The 8420-nt window shown below is 47.1% G+C and overlaps 1 long non-coding RNA gene across 1 annotated transcript; it reads right to left on the bottom strand.

Annotated features, from left to right (window-relative positions):
* Positions 1-753: 753 nt before the first annotated feature.
* LOC128409608 (uncharacterized) lies at positions 754-5999 on the bottom strand. Its single transcript, XR_008329272.1, has 3 exons — positions 5904-5999; positions 5473-5560; positions 754-841 (listed from the first exon to the last, which is right to left on the bottom strand). It is a non-coding gene; the product is annotated as an uncharacterized LOC128409608 (long non-coding RNA).
* Between the last annotated feature and the right edge of the window lie 2421 nt (positions 6000-8420).

Genomic DNA, 8420 nt, shown 5'->3' with positions numbered 1-8420 from the left:
CAGTCCAATCATGTGACAAGCTTCTTGTCTAGATCAAGTTGGCTGGGGCTGATGGGAGTTGTAGTCCAACAACATCTGAAAGGCACCAGGTTTGGAAAGGCTAGTCTAGCATGAGCCTTCTGCTCTATGGTTCTGGTCAACCCTCTTTCAGGCAGTGTATGTGTGGGAGCCCTTGGAGTCCATAGCAGAGGGATGTGTGGCTTCTTAGAAATATCAACCACCTCCAGCCCTGCCACTGGTATGTAAAGAACTGGACAAGGAGAAGATAAGTCTGTTGGAGCTTCCTAAGGTGTCCCAAGGCTAAGTAGGCCCATAAAAGATAAATCTGTGCGGCTCTCCCTTACAACCCCTGTGCCACAGCTCGTTAGCATGGAGAAGGCGGTAATGAATTTCTTTATGAACACTGTCTCATGGCTAACACACAAGCTGAGCCCCCAGTGAAGAACCGTGAGTGACAGAGAGACTGGGGAGGCCTAAGGAGTGATCTTGTTCAAAAGCCCCAGCGAAGCTCCAATGGGATGTAATTAAAAATGATTAAACCATCCTCCCCCTCCAGCACTGTGTGATGTCACATAAATTCTTCCCTAACAAGTCCCAGGCTACCTTTGCCTGAGCCGCACAGTTCACAGGGGCTCCAGGAAGGAATTAAAGACACATTTGTGTTCATTTCATAAGAAGGTAATAAAGTTTCTGCAAAGCACTCTTGGCGGTCAGAGGTCAGCAGCAGTGTGTAGATTTTTATTTAAGCTTCTTATTACCAAAGGCAAATGCTCAGCCGTGTTAATCTTCCCGGGCTCTTCCTGTCCTCAAGTGCTTTTGAGGAATGAGTGGGCCTTCTTGGCTGCAAGAGAATGGAGCAGGATCTCTCAGATACAGAGCAGACGGGAGGCCTGGACTTAAAGACCCATGTGAGGCATGGGGAATATCACCACAACGCCCTCCTTTATCTCATAAACATCACCAGACACCCCCAGAGTACCATCTCTCAGAACTGTCATAGGATCGGTCACTGACCTTTCATAACCCCAGTCCATGTCAATTGACTTGGGCTGGGCAATAAACATTAGTCTCTCAGCAATGCTCCCCCGTGACACGCCTGCTTCAACATTCACCTATTCAAGGAGAGACTGATTATACAAGCGACAAATATTGAGCTTCTATCACACCTAAGCCACCAATGTGAGTCAGTTATTAGCTGCTACAGCCAGTTGGCAACTGCTGCTGAAAATGCTGAGGGTGAATAGAAAATATTTGCACACCCAGAGACTTCTGTAGATTTTTGTAGGGTGGATTTGTTTCTGCTGTAACCTGGCAATGAAACAGCTGACACCAACGGCAGGGGTCTGTGGTATGGTGAGTATCTGCACTTTCAGAAGATAATGATCCCACCATGACAGTAGTGTAGTTTTCACACCTCCAATCACATAATTATCAGGTTTTGGGCTAGTCAAAAATGGTAACTGCAGAATGTGCAAACAACCTAGGATAGGAGGAGGTGCAACAATGGGGCAGGTACCACTTGCTTCACTGCAGCTCCCATGCAGCATGGGGTGATGGTGGTGGGAGCCCAATGGTTTCATGATCAGTAGGGGGAGGTATAGGAGGGAGGAGGAGGAATCTAACAAGGCTATAGAGTGAAGCTAGTAGAACCTGCCCTATTGAGGCACCTCCACCTGTCCTAGGATGTTTGGAAGCTGATCTCATTGGTGCTGCCAATCTTTCACTGCTGTTGTTTAATGAAAAGGAACATCTCTGTGTGTAGTAGCTTACATTCAGTTTATGAAATATCAAGATGTGCCAAGGGGTGTGGGTGGTTAAGCCATCCCTGACGTTTTTGGCCTAACACAAAGCTAGTTAGATAGGGCCGGCCCTACCATGAGGTAGCAGATGCTGAGGGAAGGGGAATTGACAGAGCTGTGCATGCAGTGTGGTTTACCTTGAGCTCCTTTAGTTAGCCTGCTGCCACCAGGTGCAGTGGAATATGCTGCCCCATCATTAGCATCAAAGTAAGATTGAGCTGCCAGCCTGGTCAGCTTGTGTACATGGAATGGGGGAAGGTGCCATCTTTTGTCACTCCCCTAGATAGGTGCTTGGCATTTGCACACATTATTCCTCTCCTCCACCTCCTCCTCTAACTCCTCCCTAATAAGAAAATGCTCATCTCCATCCGATCAACTCTTCTCTCCAATCCACTCCCAATCTTCACTCTCACGTTTCCACCTTGATTAATATTTTTGCTTAAATGAGCATTCTCAAGCAAAATACTCAATTTCAACGATACATACATATATATATATATATATATATATATATATATATATATGTGTGTGTGTGTGTGTGTGTGTGTATATATATATATATATATATATATATATATGTATTAAAAAGACACTATCTAGAATTAGAAATTGTTCTCAGATTGATCTGTATTTCAAATATCAGTTTCCCCCTGCTGGCTTTTAAATGAGAAACGTTTTGGCAGAGTTTGTTCTGCAACATTAAGCATGATACAATGCGTGTGCGTGCGTGTAAGCACATTTGCGCACACACACATGTGCGCACACACACACATTTCCTCTTCTAATCCAGCACAGACAAGATTTTCAGCATCTCTGCATTTTCAGCTGAATAGAAAACACATTTTCTGAACGACTCCCAGCCTCTTACATGGGGTCCGCACGAGTAGGGTTTAATTATTCAGCCGTAAGCCAGAACTCATTTGTGAACAATTAAAGAGGCCAAACAAAAATGAGATCAGGAGAAAAAGTTCTTTGTGAAATTGTTATTCGTCCTCCATCCCACAGAAATCCATGGACAAACTTAAAAGTCCTCCTCCTTCAGTTCTGTTCATGTTATTATAACTTACAGTACGGTGTGCAGTTAATTCTCATATACTGTGCTTTCAGGAAGGTCAAAAACAGTGGAGTGCATAGATTTCAGCTGTCCCAGCAGGGACCTCCATGATGGCAAAGCCTCTATCCGCAGCAGCAGAAAGCAGAGGTGGGTGCAGTGGCGTAGCGTGGGTTGTCAGCACCCGGGGCAAGGCAAGTAATTTGCGCCCCCTAACCCGTGGATTTTAGCACTCGAGTGCGAGCGCCCCCTCCCCCAGATGTTGTGGCCGGTGCGGCCGGCCCCCCCTGCACCCTCTCCCACGCTACGCCACTGGGGCTGGGGGCGAGGGAAGGAGCCAAGGACCCCCCCCCAAAGGCTCAGCAGGAATTTATTAAATTTATTATTTGCGGAGCCCCCGCGGGCCGAGGCAGCCGAAGCCCCCTCCCCTCGGGCGCCTCCCCGCCCCCTCCTCTCCTTGGGCTGTAGGTGGAGCCCGCGCTCCGAGGCGCTCCAGATCCGGGCTTGGCGAGCGCCTCTCCTCCGGGCCGGGTCCGGCCCCCCACCCCACCCCCGTTGAGACTTGCGCTGAGAGCCGGAGCCAGCGGCGCCCCCTTCCGCCGGGAGACCCTCGCCCGCCCGCCGGCTTCCTCTCGGAGGGTTTTGGGGAGCGCAGGGCGCAGCGAGGCCCCTCAGAGCTCTCCTCCCTCCCAGTCGGCAGAAGCAGCCGCCCTGTGGCTGGGCCGAGGGGATGGCGGCGGCGGGGTGCGGAGGCTGCCCGTGCCCGGCCAGGCGTCGGTGGCGGCGGCGGCGCTGCTGCAGCGTATGCTCCTCCTGTGAGCAGTGAGTGCAGCGCAGCGGCGGCGGGGGGCGCGCGCGCGCTAGGGCGCAAGGCTGGCGTTGGCGGCGGGGAGCCCGGCGGAGGAAGGAACTGGTCCCTTCCCTCTGGACTCGCGCCCCCCCAGATGTTGCGCCCGGTGCGGCCGGCACCCCTGGCACCCCCCACGCTACGCCACTGGGTGGGTGGAGGGGCATTTCACCCCAACTTCTTTCAGTGTGGTGGATTGCAAGGGTTTGGACTGGTCTGCTTGAGACTGAGCTATCAGCCACATATGTCCTCATTCAAATCTTGCCTCTGTCATAAACTCACTATTTATTTATTTATTTGTTTGTTTGTTTGTTCATTACAAGCAGTTATAGCCAGGCTTTATTTCATTCTTCAAATTCAAGGCAGCAAACATGAGGTTCCCAGACAGCCTCCCATCCAGGCCTAATCAGACCCTGACCAGCTTACCTTCAGTCAGGTGGCTGTATCATGTGCCCTCATACCATGTGCATTGGGGCTGTAATTTAGGCAAGTCACTCTCTCTGAGGCTCAGCCCCACTCCCCAACTGCAATATCAAGGATAATAATAACCTTATAAGGTTGTTGTAAGGATTACAATTAGATAATGCACTTTGAACAACTCATGAGTGCTATCTTGACATGATGTGTGTGTGTGTGTGTGCGTGTGTGTGTGTGTGTGTGTGAAATATATTATGCCATTGACAATTACCGGTATGTGACACTTATGGAGTAGGAGTTTTGCATACGTTTTTAAAGCTGATAGATTCAGAATTGGAAGTCTTTTTCTTTTCTTCTTTTTCTTTCTTTTAGTTTTCATGTTTAAAATGCTTGATATTTGATGTTGACTCCTGTATATTGTTTTTTCTTTGCCTTTCAATCTTTAATAAAAATAGTCTTTCTTAAAAAAAAGAGACACTTATGTGATGCAACTGTCTCAGTGTCCAGAATTCAGTCTTTTTTCACTCCCACAGTTTCCAGGAGTGCAATTTTCATTCATTTGAATAGGGTACAACATTTCACAATTGATCTCTTCAGATGAAAATGAACATCCCCATTCACCTTATAAATTAACACTAATTATCCTAATTTATCTTACAAAAGGGAAAACGCATTCCCAATTATGGTAATTCAGATGCCAGGTAATGTTCCACGGAACCACACTTGCCAATTTTGACACATGCCTGCAGGTGGGGAGAACCTGGAAGAGAACCTCAAGGACTCCCATTCCTGCCACCTGCTCACCTCCGGCTTACAGAAGTTTACATCCGTCTGCTTCATAATGCGCTTTACAGTGCCTTGGGTATATGACAGTATATGACAAAATAATGATGCATACCTTTGTTTGAACTTGGCCACAGCCAGACACCAAGCTAGTATGTGCTCTATTCTGCAATACATTATCTCTTTCTGCAGACTAATCTTTCACCAAGTTTATTCATGGAAACTGTACAAACACACACACACACACACACACACAGAGAGAGAGAGAGAGAGAGAGAGAGAGCGCAGATTCAGGATCTGCCTCCTGTGAAGTGATGATGCTTCACTATGGGATGCTGAGTGATATACGCTAGTTCTTGATCAGGCCCCTTGTTCGAAATAATGAGCACAGGATGTCCGCGTCCGTTTCCAAATCGCCGGGAGAGGATAATAAAGAGTTCCAAATTAGGATAAACCCTTGATGTGGCATTATGAAGAGGTAAGAGTCTCAAGGGATTCAAGGTCAGAATTTATCAGTAAGCTTGGACTATGCAGAGCAGAAAAGCCAAACACAGCAGAATTCAGAGAATCCCTACCAGATGTGGGGATGGCATGCACAGGACTCTTAAGAATTCCACATTTTGGCTTCCTTATGACTTGTGCAGTGAATAACTTCTGCAGGGCCTGGGAGACAGAAAGAGAACTGGGTATTAGAGGAGATTCCTATCACCTTTCCCACTCACCCACTGTTATTTAAACAAAAACTCTTAGCATTTTTATATTTCATTGCCTTCACATACATTATCCGGGCAATCCCGAAAACAGCCCTGCAAGATGTGTTGGTATTTTTACCCTTATACTGCAGAAGAGGGATGGAGGCTAAAACACCAAGGCTGCAATCGTAATAGTAGTAGTAGTAGTAGTAGTAGTAGTAATAGTAGTAGTAGTAGTAGTAGTAGTGTTTATATGCTGCCCATTTGACTGGGTTGCCCCTCTAGTACAGCTCAATGAATTAAATAGGACTTACTTTTGAGTCATATATCTATGGCTAAAGTTGGATTTGAACAAGCAACTTCCTGGTCCACAGCTTACATTATTAACCACTCCATCACACCACGCCACCTCCCCCTGTCCTTTTAAACACCTCTTTCTCTTTTGCACAAGTCCACCCCCCAGCCCCTGGAATGACAGTGAATGACAAATCCACATTATTTTGTCACATTTCAGTGAGCTGATGCAAAAAGGCTAGCAACTCAAACAGTTTAAAGAAGCAGTGCCATGCAGATGGACTCTAGTATGGTAACAGTGAAGGGCTATCAGGATAATCGGGAAGCAGAGTGTTTAGCTGGCTCTTTAGTCACCGTGGTTTATTAGAAGGCAACATGGTATTTTAATAGATATTTCTTTGTGCACATAATAGCCTCCACAGACAACTCTCAGACAAAGCTGCTTCCTGTCACCTCTGACATCAGCAATATAGCTACCTCCTTATCTCTGGCATTTAATATGGTTCATTATACTCATTCTAGTTCCGATGGCCCTGATAACTGACCTGTGTATTCAACCCACCTCCTTCAAGTTCTCTCCTTGGACTGACAATGAACCAATTAAGTCTTGGATGCAGGCCCACTAATGCAAGCAGACAGGGCTGCTTGCTGGCCCTCTTCCCGCTCATACAGTGACAAAGCACCTCTCCGACAGCAAGGCGGGCTTGTTAGTGTGGAATCTGGGGCCCCTGAAAGACAGGCTGCAGCAGCCCTGCCTCTGAACATGGCCATGTAATTATATGTTGCCATTTCTGGTTCATCTCATCAGCATTCATCAGTGTATATGCATGTTCAATGAATGAGTAAGAGCCAGGGGGCCACTGGTAACAGAGTCATTACCCTGTGCAGGCCAAGGCAGTTTCAGCCAGCTCCACGGGAAAGTTTAATGGAAGGCGGAATCCACCTTCAGAGAGAGACATTTCAAGCAACCACAAACTCTATTCAGTTAGATTCAGGTCGAAATAAATTAAAAAATTAAAAAAATGTCCAGTAGCACCTTAGAGACCACCTAAGTTGGCGCTGTGGGTTAAACCTCAGCGCCTAGGACTTGCCGATCGCATGGTTGGCGGTTCGAATCCCCGCGGCGGGGTGCGCTCCCGTTGCTCGGTCCCAGCGCCTGCCAACCTAGCAGTTCAAAAGCACTCCTGGGTGCAAGTAGATAAATAGGGACCGCTTACCAGCAGGATGGTAAACGGCGTTTCCGTGTGCGGCTCTGGCTCGCCAGAGTAGCTTCGTCACGCTGGCCACGTGACCCGGAAGTGTCTGCGGACAGCGCTGGCCCCCGGCCTATAGAGTGAGATGGGCGTACAACCCTAGAGTCTGTCAAGACTGGCCCGTACGGGCAGGGGTACCTTTACCTTTACCTTAAGTTTATTCTGGGTATAAGCTTTCGTGTGTATGCACACTTCTTCAGTTAGATTGCCACAATAAATGCTTTGCTGGGAATAGGCCAGAAATATTTCAACATGTCATTCAGTGCTCCTCTTCCTGCAGCAGTTGCATAATGATGGGCAAATGGGAAGCAACTTTCTGGCGCAGGATAACTGTTCTGCTGAGCCCCCAACCCCACATCAGTTAGGAGCAGCACTGCTTGCGAGCCTTGCCCCCATTAGGGAAAGGAGAGGTATTTGGTTTAGTTTGGATTTAGAGATAAACTTACTTAATTCACACTTCCTGAAAAGATTGAAAAGGTGACACATCCTTTTGCACTTGCAATTTGCACTTCTCCGACTTTTGCAGTGACTTCTCCAGCCATGTAATGTATGCAAAAATGCATTTACTAGGGTAACATACACATAAAATGGTATATATTGGTGAAGATGGATTATATCAGGTGGGACTGCTTGGGGGGGGAATGGCAAAATTGCAAATATGTGTACATTAGGAGAAATTCACAGTAAAATGCTAGTGAATTTTCACAATGACTTAGGGGGAAAAACTGATGTGGAAATGTGGATTTAGGGAGAAAAACTGATTTGGAAATGTAGAGACCTGAACACAAGACTGAAAAATGAGAGATTATGAGAAACTGAAATGGATAGATTTGCCCATCCCTAGGCCCCATATGTCTGGGGAACACAGGCCCCCTTTGCTTTGCTTTACTAGGCATCCTGAAACTGCTTTTACATCTACTTTTCTGCAAGGCATGGCGTGCATGGGAGGAACCTATTCTGACAAAGAGAAGAGAGAGATGGAGAAGAGATGCAGGTACCCATCTTTAATATATGCCATCAGGTTGGAGGAAAGTAGCAGACACTTAGTAAAGAGCTGCTAGCAGGATCTTCTGGGTGCACTCTTTGTATTCAGGCCCACCTTGGGGGTATGGTTTTTGTCCACATGAGAGACCTCTGAGTAATTCTCCCTGCCACACACAGCAGGTTAATCTGTACCACCCTGCTTGTGTCCCTAATACAATGACACAGAGAAACAATGTAATAATGTGCCTTGTGAGTCATGAATGACCCATCACCCTGTTTATAGTACAAACCAAAGTCATT

This window comes from Podarcis raffonei, chromosome 2, assembly GCF_027172205.1.
Source record: "Podarcis raffonei isolate rPodRaf1 chromosome 2, rPodRaf1.pri, whole genome shotgun sequence".
NCBI lineage: Eukaryota > Metazoa > Chordata > Lepidosauria > Squamata > Lacertidae > Podarcis > Podarcis raffonei.
This window is presented reverse-complemented; position numbering and strand designations above follow the sequence as displayed.